The following is a 17,281-nucleotide window of genomic DNA, read 5'->3' as shown; positions in this document are numbered from 1 at the left end:
AAAGAATACAGATGAGGAGTACTTTGCTAGTTTTAGTCAAGTCAGTTACCTCTTAGTATCTCGGTTAACTTCATCAAAGGGAAGGAAAAACGGCGTGTATGAAAGGCACACTTTTGCATGGAGAACGTGATTGAAAAATCATCCATGAGTATCTCTCTTTGATACAGAGTAAGTGGATTCTGGAGGGGACACAGGAATCCCAACCTTCCTCCCTCCAGGAAAGGGGCTCCCAGCAGCCGCCTCCACGTGGGATCTGGAGGGAGCCGAGGCCGCCACCCTGAGCACCAGGTCCCCCAGGGGAGCCAGGGTGCTGTTTCTTTCCTCCAGATGTTTAAGAAGTAGGTCTTTTTGGTGGTTGGAGCATGGCCTGCCCCATGTGAGCTTTCACACTTTCAGAGCCTCCTTTCAGATTTTTCTTTTCCCTGTTGGCCTGACCTGTAAGCACTCTGCCTTGGGCTGACAGGTGCCCCTGATCCTGTGCATCGTACCATCTCCCGAGGGCACAGGGGACGTGCCACCACTGCAGGTGGACAGGAGGATGCTGCTTGGATTTCACAGGTGGGGAAACTGAGGGTGGGGGTGAGTGGTGACCAAGAAGCTCAAGGTCACAGAAAGCAGCAGTCCAGGGTAAGAACCCTGCGTTTATGCGGGAATGTGAGGGATTCTAATTACCCCCTTTCTCTCCTAAGTACTATGTGGTAGGAATTGTTAAGAGAAGGTTTGGTGGCAGAGAAGTTAAAACTCAGAATAAGGAAACCTCTCCAGTTGAATTCCAGTTATTACGCTCTGTTCCCTTCCCCTCCAAGTCCAAGGCTGAGATGATTTCCTGGGACTTCTCGGGCCCACCTCAAGGCCCCAGGCTGTCCTCCGGATCTCTTCTATGCCTCGGGGCCTTCTGACCACACCTCCTGGCCCTTCAGAGCTGCCTGCAGAGCCTCCCCTCCACTAGTCTCCCCCCATCAATCCAGCACTTGGCTCACCTGCGGCTTCGGAGGCCCTGGTAGCATCTGTCCATGGCCCCCGCCCCCTTAACTGCCCTGCACTTAAGGCAGCTGGTGGTTTGTCTCCTTCACCCCACAGGGTCGGGAAGTGAAACTGGAGAACCAGGCAGCCGACGGCAGTGGCCTGTCCCAAGGAAAGACAGCATCCTTCCTCTTCCTCTTGCTGGCACCGAGAGTCTGCAATTCGGCAGCGTAAGTGCCTTTTTTTAGGGCAACTTGAAAATGAATAATTCAGTGGTTCCTCTTCTACTTGTGAAGTGTTAGACAAACAATTCAGACGGGGCCAGACTTGCTGGCCCCACGAAGACCGTCCCTTCCCTTTGGTCTGACATCATCGGGTTTGGCCATGAATCTTTAAGAACACCCTCCATCCTGTCTAATCACTAAAATACCACAAAGGAAGTTCATGATACTTAGACATAAGGGAAAAAAATAGCAAAGTTAATTGCAACATAAAGTTTTGCCTTGTTGCCAAGCAAACAGTACATCAGGGCGTCACAGTAACACTGAACTCAGAAAGTCCTATGCGGGGAATGTCTTAGTCATGTCAGGTTGTTGAGTTGTTGAGCTTTAATTCAAATCCAAGTCTTAAAGAGGCATCTTTCCCATGGAACTCTAAGCTCGAATTCCCAGGTTTTAATCTAAGAGCTTCACTGATTCTGTGTCTGGTATTAAAGGCACCTGGAATACTTTTTGAAGGTCAGTGTGATGAAAATTTGAAGTTAAACAAATGAATGACCTTCCTGGTTTTATTAGAGAATTCACATTTTGGAAGGGATTGTTATTGGACAAGCCAAACCCTCTTCCGTACATTCATGGTTGGTTGGAAAACTTCAGTGGATAGAACCCCGAGGGCCCTCTGTTGGGAAGACACAGTCAGCAAATAACTGCCTTACAGCTCAGCTATGTGCGGTGACCACTGATGTACATGTCACTGGGATTCTGGGCAGGAAACTGGATCCAGTCAGCTTTCCAAATGACAGGGTAGGGCACTCCCTGGGTTTAACCCTTATTGAAGGACCCTGGATACCTGGAAAGTATATTTCTGAGTTTAGTAAAAGTTAAACAATGTGATGATAAGAATGTATCTATGTTTGTGCCTTAGGATCTACCTAGCAAGCCTCAAGTTTGTGCAAAAATATTTACCATGTGCCAGAGAAAAAAGGATTCTTATCACTGTAGTTGATAATCCTGCTGAGCAGCAGGTGCTTTGTGAAGACAGTAGGAGATCCTCAGAAGTTAAAAGTGTTAGTTGCTCAGTCATGTCCAACTCTTTGCGACCCAGTGGGCTGTAGCCTGCCAGGCTCCTCTGTCCATGGGGTTTTCCAGGCAAGAATGCTGGAATGGGCAGCTATTCCCTTCTCCAGGGGATCTTCCTGATCCAGGGATCGAACCCAGGTTTCCTGCATTGCAGGCAGATTGTTTACTGTCTGAGCCACCAGGGAAGCCCATGATCCTTGGAAAATTGAAATAAACTTTAACGAAATTGCCAGCCAGAATGTGTAGGTTCAGTGTATTCTATGAAGGATTGGGTCTCACTGCAGAAGGAGGTGAGGCTAATGTAGTGAAGTATAACTTGCTGCTATGCTTGACATATAATGTAATAGCAGGGCAGTATGGTAAGAGAATTTAAAATAAATATGTGGCTTTTAAAAGGTTTCCAAAGGGTTCAACAGTTCTGCAGTTGACCCTGAATTTCAGTAAAAAGGGGGGATCTGGAGCAGGGCTCGCCTGGAGGACCCAGGACATTCAGAGAGTCAATTATGCTCTGTAGTCCATCTTTCTTAAATAGATCAGAAAGTTTATGACAGAGATGATGTGAATTGGGGTGGGGGGAAGAGTATTAAGAATAAATAAAAACGTAAGGAAGAGTTATACTGGTAAATGTAACCAGGCCAAATTCACCTATAGCAATAAAATATGTATTGGAAGAAAACCCCAAGCCTAACAAAATGCAATAGAAACATACCTCAAAAGAGGAAAAGATTAACTAGACTTTTTCAAAAGGCTAGGGTAAGGTTTTAAAGCCACACTAGCCAATACTATATGTAGCAAAATAACAGAGAAAGAAGTCATACTTAGAGGTGTAGTAAATAATAAAACACAACAAGCTTGAACTTGTCTTAAATCACAAAGTAAGACAATCCATAAAATACGCAATATATAAGAAACACAATATATAGAAGTATTTTCCTACTAGAAAATGAACCACACCAAATGACACAGAGGAAGGGTTCCAGTCACATGGAATCTGAAACCCACGTCAAAGCTGAATTTAAATGGGAATCACAAGAGTGCGGGGTCTCAAACAGGACAGACATTTAAACCAAGAGCCTCCACTGCTCTCCACAGACAGATAAGAGAGATGCTTCTTTTAAAAAACAGGAATCAAAGAGGAGAATCAGGTATTCTGGTTGTCAGAAAAGCACATAAATTCACTACTTATAGGTAATATGGCTACATGCTTGTCCAAAAGGATTCATTGGAGCAAAATAGCAGAGAACCCATGACCCAAGAATTCAGCAAAGCCCCACGTTTTTTGATAAAGACAAAAAATGACACTTCTATGTACCAGTAATGAATATCTAGAAAATGAAATAAATGATTTCATCTATAACAGGGATATAAATATTAAATATGTGGGAATTAAAATAACATGGCATAAGTTCATCTATAGAACATCAAATCACAAAATGCTAGTGACAAAGAAAGCTAATGATGACATTTCTTATGTGCAGTTGTCTTAAAGAGAAATAAATATAAGTTTAGCTTCCAAGTTGATTTATAAAACTTAGTAAGATGCATATAGAAAACTTAGGTAACCTCAATAGCAGTAAACTTATTGTAGGTATCAAGATAGAAAATGAAACATTATTAAAACAGTTGGGTACTTATAAGAATGAAAAGTTGGATCAATGGAAAGAAATTTCAGACAGCAATCCAGAGACATATGTAATTATTTACATCTGATTTGTCCAGCGTTAAATACTGAAGGAAGGAATTATTGGGCAAGCTGAGAATAGGTATGAAGAATAATAAACAGACACATACCTTACCTCATAGGCTATAATACATTCCGACAAGTTAAAGATACAAGAAATCATAAAAAAAAATAAGGAAATGGATTGGGAAGGAAATAATAATTTTCAATTATTGAAACCATGTTAAAAATGATTAATGATGAAGTTGATGGGATCTAGCTCATGTATTTATATTACTTCTGGACAATGAAATCACTAAAACTCAAGAGAAGATCAATTAATAGGTAGAAGTAACGATCAATGTGGCCAGAATACTAGCCACATTCATGATCATGGGTGATAAGGAAACACAGGGGGAGTAAACCAGCCAACGGGCAAGTGCTGAGTTTTGTCCTAACAAATATCAAGTCAAGCATCTACGAGCACCCACGTAGCATGGTGGAAGGGCGGTAGAGCTGCTGCAGCCCACCCCTTGTCTCCTGGATCAAGCACAGAAGGTCTGAGACAAGTAGCGTGAGCTCCCCAGGCCAAACACAGCTCCGGGTACACCCACCTCTGACACTGGTGCCGGGGGAAGGGGAGAGAGCCCGTAGCACTTGGCGCTGCTATACCAAAGGGGTTCTTCCCCCTGCAAAGGACACGCTAAGGAACCTTGATACAGCACACCCTTTGTCCCAGTGGTCTCCTGATCTAGTAACAGGTCTAAGGACTACTGACATTTGGGGGACTTCCCTGGTGGTCCAGTGGTTAAGAATCCACCTTCCAAAAGACAGGATGTGGGTTCGATCCCTGGCTGGGGAACTAAGATCCCGCATGGCACAGGGCAACTAAGCCTGCATGCTGTAATGAAAGATCTCGTTTGCTGAAACGAAGACACGAAGCAGCCAAAAGTAAATAAATTAATTAAAAAACCCCCAAATCACTGACATTTAGAAGCAGTCATGGATCTAAACAGTATTCAAGATATCTACAAGGACTGTGATGTGATGTGAAATTACTAGGATTTCCGCTTGCAACAAAGCCACAGACCTGTTCTTGTTCTGAGTTGTTGATTTGCAATGGAAAGAAATGCTACACTGCAGTCAGATTTAGTGAAAATTAAGATGTTTACATTCTGGGTACAAATTCAAGACCCCAAATTCTCTCCACGGAATAGGAGAGACCAGAACCCTCCTCACATGCTCGCAGAGGCTGGTGCAGATAAGTGTGGGTGCCGGAATGAGGTGTGGAGGGGCAGGTGATGTGCTCGTGGAGAAAGGCTGGTAACAGCGAACTGGGATGTGGGAACTGGTGATCAGGGGAAAGGTCTGCAATTCTACGGGGTGGGGGTGGGGGTTTAGAGTTGGTGTGAAATGAGGCTATGAAGGCAGAGCTGCGTCATGAGGCATCCCGGACGCTATGGCATCATTTTTCAGTGGAGGCAAGAAAGAGCCATGTGTTTTCACCTGTATGTGGAATGAATAAATATAACAAAACAGAAACAGGCTCCAGATACAGAGAGCAAAATAGCGGCTGCCAGAGGGGAAGTAGGTGGGTGGATTGGTGAACTAGGTGAAGCAGGGACAGAGAGGTACAAACTACCAGCTATAAAATTAAGGGGTCACAAGAATGTAATGTACAGCACTTTCAATACAGTTAATAATATAGTCAATAATACTGTAATAACTTTGTATGGTACATACAAAGCTATAAAAATATTCAATCACTATGTTGTACATCTGAAATGATCCTTCAACTAAAAAAAATATATAGAATTTAAAAAAGAGCCATGGAAAGATTTTAAGGAGGAGCCATACAGACAGGATCAGATTTATATTTTGGAAAGATACTTTTACAGATACTTGGACGATTGGCAGCAGGGAGATTTGCTAGGGAGGGACTGAAGAAGGAAAGACAAGAGGTGAGAAGAGCCCAGTTACCACAGTGACAGTGGAGACAAAGACAGGAGGAATGCAGAAGGCCTCGAGGAGGTGGAGCTGACACGGCTAGACAGCAGGGTCAAGAAGGAACCTTCATCTCTGGAATAAGGGAGGACCAAATATGCTCCAGGGAGGGGAAAAATGGAAGGGAAGCTGCCTGCAGGCAAGAAGGAGGTCAGGAGGGATCATGAGTTAGCTTGAGCCTGACAGGCCTATGTCTAGTAAGGAGCTGGAGCTTTCTCTTTGGGTATTAAATTTTTTCTTATTGATTTCTAAGGGTTCTTTATATACACAGGCATACCTTGGAGACAGTGCTGGCTTGGTTCCAGACTATCCCCCTTAAGCAAATACTGCAATAAAGTAAGTCATGTCAATTTTTAGGTTTCTCAGTGTACATAAAAGTTCTGTTTACACTAGAATGTAGTCCATTATGTGTGCAATAGCATTATATCTTAAAAAAATGTACATACCTTAATTTAAAAATTTAATACTAAAAAATGCTAATCATCACCTCAGCCTTCAGTGAGTCGTAATACTTTTTTGCAATGGCAACCTCAAAGATCGCTGATCTCAGATCACCACGACAAATTTAATAACAGTGAAAAAGTCTGAAATACTGTGAGAATCACCAGCTTGTGACACATAGACATGAAGGAAAAGCAAATACTTTTGGAAAATGGCACCAATGAGGTGTGCTTGTATATATATGCACACACACAGAGACTCTCTTTCCCTGTCATACACAATGCAAATATTTTTGCCACTTTATCTACCAGTCATTCATCAATCACCAGCAAGCTGTGAAATTTCCTTTGTGAGCTCTACCTTTGGCATCATGCTTTGAAACATTTTTTTCCCACCCCCACATTATATAAATATCCATCTAAAATTTCTCCTAGTGTTTTTATGACTTTGTTTTTCATATGTAAATATTTAAAACATCAAGGCTTGACTCTGCACAGGGCTCTGCCCCATCTCTCATCCTCTGAGTGCTAGCCAGCTATTCTGGCACCACTGATCGAAGGCTCCATTCCTTCCCTAACTCATTTAAGCTCAAGCCATTTTTATAGACAACTTCTAAAAATTTCCCCCCTTTAATCTGGAAACTATCAAAAATACTAGAAAGCTATCAGAAGAAAAGGCCAATCAACCATATGCCTACACACGGAATTACCTACTTCACATAACTGGTCCTTTTCCCCTTTTGACAACAAATCCTAAGTTTCTAAGTACCCAGGGGCTTCCCATGGAAAATGGAAGGATCTAATAATCTTTATGTTGCATAAATTCTATAGATTGATTTTTTTTTTTTTCAGGGTAGAAAGACCACACAAACCCATCAAAATGAAAATAGGCAAACTTAAAAAAAAAGATAAATGAAAAGCTAAAAATATATGCTTTCCTATGAAATTTCAAGATTACGCTCTGTTTCTGCACCAAGGCTCTGTGGATAACATTCCAAATGCCACATAATTTTAATATTTTCTCCCAACTTTACCTTTAGGGAAATCGGAGGGCACACGTGCGGTCACGTGGGGGTTAATCCTCACTGATGCTGAAGGCCCTGAGTCTCTGCTCTGTTCAGCAGAGCATGAAATCTCAAAGCTCAGGAGAGCAATGCGGCCAGGCTGCCAGAGCATGCCATAAAGTTCTGCATTAAAAATTCATACTGCAGGCTTGCCTCAGAGCTCAGCTCTGGCTGAAAGGAGAGCTGGCGGGGGTGGAGGGGGGGAATACGAGACACCCCACTGTCTTTCTGGCAATTGGAGACATTCCTCAACAAACAGCACCTCAGGAAGAGAATGAAAGGGCAAACAAGCCGTGAAGGAAATCAATGAGTTCAATTATCTGGCTCTCCCTCGGTTTCCTATAGGAAACTTCTCATTCTGAAGGCTGGTTCCCCAAAGTTTCTTTTAACGATATCCCAGAACAGGAGCCCCAGACATCTATGCTTATGCCCAGATGCTTGGCACCTCTCTTAATTTGTTTTATATCAGCCCAGGGGCCCCCAAATTTTCCAGGCCACATGGAAACAGGTCTCTGTTGAACTCTCGGAGTTGCCCCTGACGTGTGGCTGGAGGGAACCACACTGTTCTTGCTTTAGAAGGTGGGTTCCACACACACGTGGCGTGTGGATTTTGGAAGGCAGTTATTTTGCGGTTATTAACCTCCAGAGGTTAAAGGCACTAGCAGCCCCTCAATCATCTGAACTAAGAATTTTTGCCACCAGTGTTAGCAGCACCCAAGGGGAACTAGTTAAGATTTTAAATTCAGAGTCTCTTAGGATGATGATACAACACGAAAACAGGGCACTTTACCCAACACCTGCAGCTGCAAATACAGACAGGGCTCTTGTGATGCAGATGGACTGGCCTGATTTTCACAAGTCAAACATGGAAGATGCTGGGGTTCCTTAGGGTTGGAAGAGATTGGACAGTGGGGGAAGTGAACCAACATTTGGCAAATGGGCCAGGCAGGGTGCCTGGCAGCCGTTTGCTGATGGCGTGCATGCAGATGCTGCGCCAGGCCTCCCTTTACTCAGGAGGAAACTAAGACCAGAGTAAGGAAACTGAGCGCCTTGCCCAGGGTTTCTGTACTCACAGCACCAGGAATCAAACTCTGGAATGACCTTGAGACCTGGGCTCTTCCCCTGACCCTCATGCTGCCTTCCATGTCCTGGGGAGCCCCTTCCCTGAAGGCCACCCCGCAGACAGGCTGCACAGGGCCAGCTGGGGGAGGATGGGAGAGCCCAGCTTTGGGGAAGGAGCTGGGTGATCGATCAAGTTCAAGGAGCTGAGAAACGGGCAGGCCCTTCAAGTCTGCCTGAGCTCTGGTCCAATCTTCCTGTTTTGCTACTGAGGACACTGCTGCTGCCCGGGGAGGGAGCTGTGCTGGCCACACTGGGGACAGAGCTGCAGCCTGACCCAGGATCTCCCGACTCTGGGCCCAGCACCTTCCACTGTGCACCAATCAGGGGGAGGCTGGGGCGTCTGTAAGTGTCACCAGACAGTAGCCTGGTAACGGGGTCCTCAGAGAATTCTGGTCTGATGATGCCATGGGGAAGCCTCTGAAAGATGCCATAGCCACTGGCAGAACGTAAAGGCTCCAAAAGACAGAGCAAGTGTGAAGCTTCCTAGTTACAACCTGCACAGCAATGAGGGCAACGTGACAAATCAGGCCCCCAAACAGGAGGGAACTCAATGGGTGACAGTCTCCTGGGAGGTCTACTGATGGGACGTCGTGCAGCATGTATCACGTTTCTGAACAACAGGTAACGACAAGAAAGACATATTTACATGACAAGTAAAAAATAACAACCACCTAGAAATGAAAACCCTGTACCAGTCTGATACCATTCGTAAACAGTGAAAGAAAAAAAAAAAATAGAGTACCATATAGAAAAAAGATTGGAATAAAATATGCCAAAATGTTGAAACAGTTATCTGGGGACTTCCCTGGTGGTCCAGTGGTTAAGAATCGGCCTGCCAAGGCGGGGGATGTGGGTTGGATCCCTCGATGGGGAACTAAGATCCCACAGGCCTCAGAGGAACGAAGCCTAAGTGCCATAATTAGAGAGCCCTTGAGTTGCAACAAAGACCCAGTACAGTCAGAAATAAAGCAAAGAAACAAAAACCATAACAACAAAACCCAGTTATCCATGTGTTGTGGGATAATGAGTGATGACCTATTTTTAAAAATCTACTAGAATTTTCTAAATTTTGTACAATAAACATGTGTGACTTTCATGAATTTTAAGAATCATAAATGTTATATAAAAGGAATTAGCCTACATTGATTTGGGGCAACTCCAGGGAAGGATGGTTTCTCACTTTCTCCAGGCTTCCTGCCTCTCCCTTCAAAGGGCCCTTGCCTGGTCAGGGCCCTTCTTCCCTGCATATCAGAAGCTAAGGAGATAAGCAGTGTCATGATGACCTGCATGGCTGTGGGTCCCCTCTGCAGCCAGGGACTCCTGGCTGGGAGGTGGGGTGGAGGTCAGAAATAAGCAGCTTTGGGAGGAGTTTCACTCAGGGCAGAAGGCTGTGTGAATGGTCCAGACCGGCCTCCACTATCATATCTCTGTGAGATACTTCAGAGGTTCAGGTGGCTCCTGCTTTCTTCCCAAACGCCAACAGCTTCCGTAGTTTGCTTTTCCTTCCAGAAAGCACATGGCCTTGCTGGTCGGGCTCTCAGCACTGCCGAGACTAGTCCCCTGGCCTCGTCCATAATCCACTGGTCTACACAGTGAGGGCGCCCACAGAGCGATTCATTCAACAAAAGCCCTCAGTGTCAGTGATGCCAACGGGCATGTGGGGTGCAGGGACTGAGGTGGGCCCCTCCTCAGGCAGGTCAGGCAGCGTTGGCCACCTCTGTGTGGTCCACAGGGACACACCCATCCTCTTCCTCGAGCTCTGCAGGCAGGAAGGCGCCCATTATGATGCCCGATTTGTGGCTCATCAAATGTGCTTTGATCTACAAACGGATGTCTTCCCTAACAGCCCCTTACCTGTTTCCTTTAGCCTCCAACTGTGAATTCGCCAAGACTGTCCTTTACAGTGACTCAGGAAAACTTCAAGGATCTCTAAAAAACCCCCAGTTTTTTATAGAAGCATGCTGAACTCAGGTGATAGCTTGCACATCCTCTTCTCTACAACACCCCTTGAAGACTGCCAGATGAATATCATTACGACCTCTATACTCGTAAGCATGTTTACACACACATACCGGCAGCTCTGTGTACATGTGTGTGGCGCATGCTTTTATGTACAGAGCGTGTGAGCCATGTCTGTGTGCATATCACACCCGTAACTCCCCTTGCCCTCTTTACTCTGTAGTTCTAGCACCTGACACATTGCCTGCGTTTCAACACAGTGTTTTAAGATTAGCTTACGGAGAAGGCACTGGCGGCCCACTCCAGTCCTCTTGCCTGGGAAATCCCATGGACGGAGGAGCCTGGTGGGCTGCAGTCCATGGGGTAGCAAAGAGTCAGACATGACTGAGCGGCTTCACTTTCACTATTCACTTTCATGCACTGGAGAAGGAAATAGCAACCCACTCAGGTATTCTTGCCTGGAGAATCCCAGGGACGGGAGCCTGGTGGGCTGCCGTCTGTGGGGTTGCACAGAGTCGGACACAACTGACGTGACTTAGTCGTAGTAGTAGGGAGGTAAAGAGCGCCAGTTCTCATTGATGCCATGTAATTTCTAGATCTGCCTAGAGTCCACGGAATAGGTGGAGAATGTTTAGCACTCAGAGGACTTTCTACCTGGATGTGAGAATCCAGGACTGGAAAAAACCTCAGATCAGGGTTGTACTGCTTGTATAAGAAGGGAAGGCAAAACAGATACAGTCAGTGCAAAAGCCAAGGAAAGTCCTTTGGTACTCATGCAGGCATGGAGCTTTAGGTGTGAAGCAAAATGCTTGGATAGAGAGGAAAAATCACAGGAATTCTACAAAATGAACACATCCTTTTGCAGATAAGGTATAGGGGAAAAAAAAATGCATCATTTGTCCCTGGCACGTCTGATTTCTCTCTAAGGTTTAAAGGACAACGGTTTCTTTATTGAAGTCCATCTCTTCGAAACCATCAAAGTAGCTGCTTCTCTATTTTTAGGGAAATTAATCTAACCAGGATAATTACAGCAACTCCTACTGGAAACTGATGACTCATCAAAAAGCCAGGAAATAGAAAATGTTACATTCTTCTTAAAGGTACAGCAGGGAGACTGTTTCTGGACACTGAGGTGCTCTTTTCAAATTCAGTTGGGGGAAGCAAAGTCTGTCTAATGGGAGTATGCTGGCTACTCGGCTCTACCTGGCCTAGTTTCCTGAGTCTTGCATGTGGAACTGTAAAAAAATTAATAAATAAAAGGGAAATCAGTCTGTGAAGGTAAATACATCCGGGCTCATGGAGAGGGAGAGAAGACGGAAAACCCTTCAAGAAGACCCACCACCTGGCAAGCGGCAGGTGGGTAACACTGCTCTCTGAAGGCAGCACAGAAAGAGGTCATGGTGGGAAAGTGCAAAGGGCACTGGATTTTGAGTCCAAAGGTCTGGATGGGGGGCCTGATTCCATGTTCCCAGGGCAGTTTCCCTGTCTATAAACTGAGACTGACAGACACGTCCTCCATGACTGTTGGAGCAAGAGGGCATCATGACGTAGTCCAGAGTGATCCGGATGTGTGGACGCGCTCGACCCCTCGCCTTTCACTGCACACTGGCTGCATTTATCAACTGCGCAATCATGTCTTCAACCCTGGGCATCCTCATGTTTTCAAACATTTCAGGTCCCCCCCGTGCCCACTGCTGGGACACAGGAATCCCCTCCCTCCACAATGTGGGGTGTGGAGTACAGGCTCCCCTAAGCAATTTCAATTAAGCCCTAAGTCAAGCTCAGCTGGGCAAGTTTTCTGCTTTCTCAGAGCATATTGCACTTTGTGATTATACACTGGTTGTATACACATGATAAAGAGAAAACACTCTAAAATGATCCCAAGTGAAGTTCTTCATAGACGTCTCTTTCATAATGAACTTTTAAGCATGTGTGCATACAATGTGGTTCTTTCTAAAAAGCATATAGGCAAGAAATACAACATGAGTAACCTTAAGAAATATGAATTTTACCGGCAGGAAAGGTTGGGAGGTGCAAATTCTCCTCGGACTAACATTAGCTATAGAAAAAAAAAAAAAGCAGTATTTCAGTGCAATTCAATATTTCCTTTCATCGGAGGCTCAGAGCCTCCGCCCACAAGTCAGGAGGAATTTAACAAGCTGACTGTGTGTATTAACAACTGAAGTTCCTTCTGCAACCAGGACTCTGGGGGACAGAGCAAAGAGGTGGCCGTGGACTTGAGTGAAAATGGGACTTCCTGCAGATTTGCCCAGAATGCTGGTATCTCGGCTGGAGGGTAAAATTCCTCCCGCCACAGGCAGTGGCCACCTAAGCCCAACCACAAGCGAACAGCTGCACAGGACAGGCGTGGAGTCGGGGCGGGGGAGCTGTCCAGACCTCTCTCCTGGGGCCTGAGACGCTGTCTCCCCTCCTCCAAGTCCATCCCAGGGAGCCACTGAAATCTTACTCAACCTGCTCGACATTGCTAGAACTTCCACGTTAATGTCAGCTGGGGTGCTAAGTCTCTATTTGCTAAGAGAAGGCAGAAGATCTGTACATAGCCTGACCAGCTGAGGAGGAGGTACTTTTTTCACTTAAAAAAAAAAAAAAGCAGAGAAATAATTCATTTATTTAACCCAGAAACGCTTATAATCTGAAACCCTGCAATCCTCTTACACAACAACTGTTTTGGCAAGCCCCCTGATGTTCCAACAAATATTAAACTGTGCTTGCCATTTGTCTAAGGAATCTTGCATTAATAAACATGAAGAAGAACACTTTTACCTCCCACTCTCAATGACAGGACAAAACAAAGACCAGCTGTATTCATCAATGAAGCCTTGTTCTGCACATAAAGGCTAATTACATTTCGCTTCAAGCCTACACATGGAAAACTTTCCTGCTGCTGTCCCCGACGCAGCCAGCGGGCTGGGCCAGCTGACGCAGGCTGACGGCTGCACCCAGTCAGCAGGGGCTCCCAACAGCCTCGCTGCCTCTGACCTGTGGGCTTTGGTCCCCAGTGGGGGCGGTGTGGGATGGTCATCCCAGTGACATCCTCCCAGGGAGGGAGAGGCAACATGTACTCTTCAAACCTTCTGGGGACATGATGCCATTCAGGCCAGTCTTTCCCAAGACCCATAATTTCAGAAACACACACACACAACCAAGCTCAGGGCGAGCTTGTCAGGAACAGCCTCTATTTGCTGACAACAGAAGAGCTCACAGCTGTCACCGTGCTGGGGGCTGTGGGCATAACTCCTCATTACCCTCCACTGCCACCCAGAGTTCTGACTGCTATTCTGCCCATTTTACAGGTGAGGAAAGAGAGGCACAGAAATCAAGCAGCTTATCCAAGAACACATGGGGCAGGGACAGTGGACCTGCCACCCCTCCCCGCCATGACCCACTCAAAGCCATGTTCCATGATGCCTTTGCCACCCACTTCCTGTTGTGCATTTTCTGTCAACACTTTAAAATAAATTGTTTTGGCCTTGCTGCTCAGCATATAGGATCTCGGTTCCCTGACCAGGTTGATCAAACCTGTGCCCCTCAAGTGGGACTGTGGAGTCTTAATCACTGGACTGCCAGGAAGTTTTTTAAGAAACCTTTTAAGAATCTCTCCTTTGAGAAGGGAGAAAATATATTGTTTTGAAATGTTTTGAGACCACTTGTGAGGAGCTTGGGCCCTGGTGGGCTTCTACTGGTCAGTATTAGACCAGAAGGAAAGTTGTCTAGTCAAACACAGGACAAGTAAGTCGGGCCGGAAGCAGACAGTGGAATGGCAGACCTTTCCCAGAAAATGAAAAGGGAGGGAAATGGGAGGTGGAGCGTGGCAGGGGGCGGCTCCATGTGGGAGCTCTAAGACCGAAGCGATTGTTTCTGAAGTTAAAAGAAAGTAGCAATTATTATCTCAGGCCATTCTCTACATTTTTTATGGATTACTTCCTCTGGGAATCATCTACAGTAAGGGTTGGGCCCTCAGCTGCCCTGTGTTACACGTTTGCTTCTATTAATATTTAGAATTGCTGACCCCCATCTGGGACTTCCCTGTTGATTAACCGGTAAAGAACCTGCCTGCAACGTGGGAGACTTGGGTTTGATTCCTGGGTTGGGAAGATCCCGTGGAGAAGGGAATGGCTACCCACTCCAGTGTTCTTGCCTGGAGAATTCCATGGACAGAGGCTACCATCCATGGGGTCAGAAAAAGTTGGACAGGGCTGACCCCCTTCTGAGTCTCTGTCCAGCCCTGGCACCCACCATGCCCACCTGCCTAGCAGATCAGCTTGTCGGAGCTCCGGGCTTGTCCTCCAGGTGACTAGTCTCGATGCCTGGTGTTTTCACAGATGGAGCTCCTTTGCCTCTAGCAACCCGACTCCAGTGCATCTTTGTGCCTCAAATCACAGGTCACCGCCTGCAGGAAGGCCTCCTTGACAGCCTCTCCTTTGGCTCCAGCTGGGTGGGGCCTGTGCCAGAGACTCACTATCCCCGTTACCAGCTCCCTCTCCCCGTGGTCTTCCCCTGGCGGTGGGGAGTCCTGGCCAGGGCCCAGAGGAAGGTAAGGTCAGGGGTTGCTGGTACTGCCCTGGAGCCCTGTCCCCTACCGATACAGGCGGAGTGAGGCCCAGCCAGGTCTTGCTCAGGATACCGGCATCCAGCTGGTTCTCCCTGTCCCTGTGGCACCATGTTAAACTCCCTCCTGACCATCCTAGCTGGAGGGGGCTGTCTGTCTGCTGTGGACACCCCGACGCGGCAGATGCTATGCTAATGTCCCCCCAACAGCAGGGATCGTGCTGGATCACATGGCTGTTCTCCCTGAGCCTCCCTGAAGGCCTCCAGGAACATGAGTGGAGCTGACGGTGGATCTGGGTTGCGCCCATCTGGCTCACTCTCTCTGTGCCCAGGTACATGCTGCACCTCTTGCCTCCCCACTCATCTGAGGAGACAAGGGTTTCCTGCTACGATCACAGGTGGGGACGCACCCCAAGAGCACCTGTGGCCCCTTCAGCAGGTGGTAACTACAGCTGCAGTTTGGAGGCAAAGCATTTTACATGACAGAATAACAGACTCCATGGTTTTTGATTCTATCCTCCATTTACTCGAGTTCAATGAAAAAGCAGAAGTCATGTGTGGATTTTCACTTATGTGTATTTTTTTTTGGGGAAAAAAAAATGCTTTCTGGCCTAAAGATACACTGATATGATGGGAAGTAGTCTAGAGATGATTCTCCCTGAGCCTCCATCAACTACTGTCATTTATCAGAGGTCAGCGGGCTCTGATAAGTTCAAGGAGAGTTCTGGGGTCAGGAGGACCGGTCTCTGGTGCTCTCCTGGGTGGCCTTGCTGATTCAGGTGACCTGAGATTTAACAATCTTACCATCAAATGATGCAGCTGGCTACTAAGGAATGGATTCATGCTGGGTTTCCTGCATCTACAAACAGTAACTTAAGGCAACACTGAGGACTGAAAATCATCCTGTCATCTCAGGAGGCACCTCTGATCCTTCCCAGGGAGCAGACCACCTGGGAGACTGGAATCATCCTTGAGCGTCGCACACTGGCTCCAAGCACAGCAAGGAAAGCCTAGGGATGAGGAGAAGAAGCCCCTTCCTCCCTCCTCCTGTCCCCAGGCCATCCCGGTCACCACCTTTCTTATAGTCTACTTATGACCCAACTAGCCAGTTGCCACTTGCTAAACAGATTTCACAATCATGACCCACAGTTTGGAAACGATGGGCTTAGACGGGCTTACTGGTTGGTTGTACAAAAGCTGCTGCTGCTTTTTTTTTTTTTTAATAGCCTACAGTACCTAGTATTCTCAGGAGGTCTTCCATCCAAGTACTAACCAGGCCCAGACCCTGCTTAGTTTCTGAGATTAGACAAGATAGGGTGCGTTCAGGGTGGAGACAAGAACGTTTTTTAAGTGCATAATAAAGCAAACTCTGTTGCCTGTAGATACACAAGATGTACCTGTGCCTTTTAGAAAGAGGCGTGGTTCAACAAACATAAATTAACAAAAACTAAGGGAACAATCCAACCTATCAGCCCCCAAAGTCCCTATGAAGTTTGTCAGCGAGATGATGTGGATAAGAGTGAATGAATCAAGGAATAAGCATAGAATCTTCAGATTAAACTTTTAGAAAAGAAATGCTATAAACTAAGGTCAGAATTATGTATCAGGTTAAAGTATTATAATTAAAAAAAAAATCAAATTTACTGAGAAAAACAACCTATGTAGTAGAATAAAGTCTAAGCAGAAATAGTAGAAAAACAAAGATGGCTGGTAGAAAAGGAAACCCAGACACGGATACCTAGGAGGGCCAAGGGGACAGCAGCTGGTGTGGTGCCTCAGAGGATAGTTTGCGGGGGTGAGGAGCTCTCAGGCTGTGGGCTCAATGGGGAGGGCATGCCTGCGGCTCATCAACAGTGATGCCCGGGATCAGAAGGGTTAATACCAGAACTGTCAGTTTCAAAGTGTAATTTTAAGGGTCACGGGACCTTAGAACCAGTCCTTTCTGTACCATCTGAAGTCACGTTCAGCACACTAGAAGAAGAGGGGACAGTGATCTGGAGGGTTCCACCAGGATTAGACGTGCCAGCACATTGGCCAGAATCACCAAGACTGACTGGGACGTTTTAGTGTCCGTGAGGAAGTTCTCTGCTCGTGATCGAAATTGGTTCTGACCACCTGGCCCAGGTACCTGGGCTCTCGAGGTCTTGAGCTACTGAACAATCCAGGACAAAGGTCAATCCCCGCCCCCTCACCGGCCCCCCC

At 46.3% G+C, this 17,281-nt stretch overlaps 1 protein-coding gene across 1 annotated transcript in view; it reads right to left on the bottom strand.

Moving 5' to 3' along the window:
- The window catches only part of CUX1 (cut like homeobox 1), a 324,659-nt gene that overhangs the window by 90,307 nt on the left and 217,071 nt on the right, over positions 1-17,281 (bottom strand). The window lies entirely within an intron of this gene.

Source organism: Budorcas taxicolor, chromosome 2, assembly GCF_023091745.1.
Source record: "Budorcas taxicolor isolate Tak-1 chromosome 2, Takin1.1, whole genome shotgun sequence".
Taxonomy (NCBI): Eukaryota; Metazoa; Chordata; class Mammalia; order Artiodactyla; family Bovidae; genus Budorcas; species Budorcas taxicolor.
This window is presented reverse-complemented; position numbering and strand designations above follow the sequence as displayed.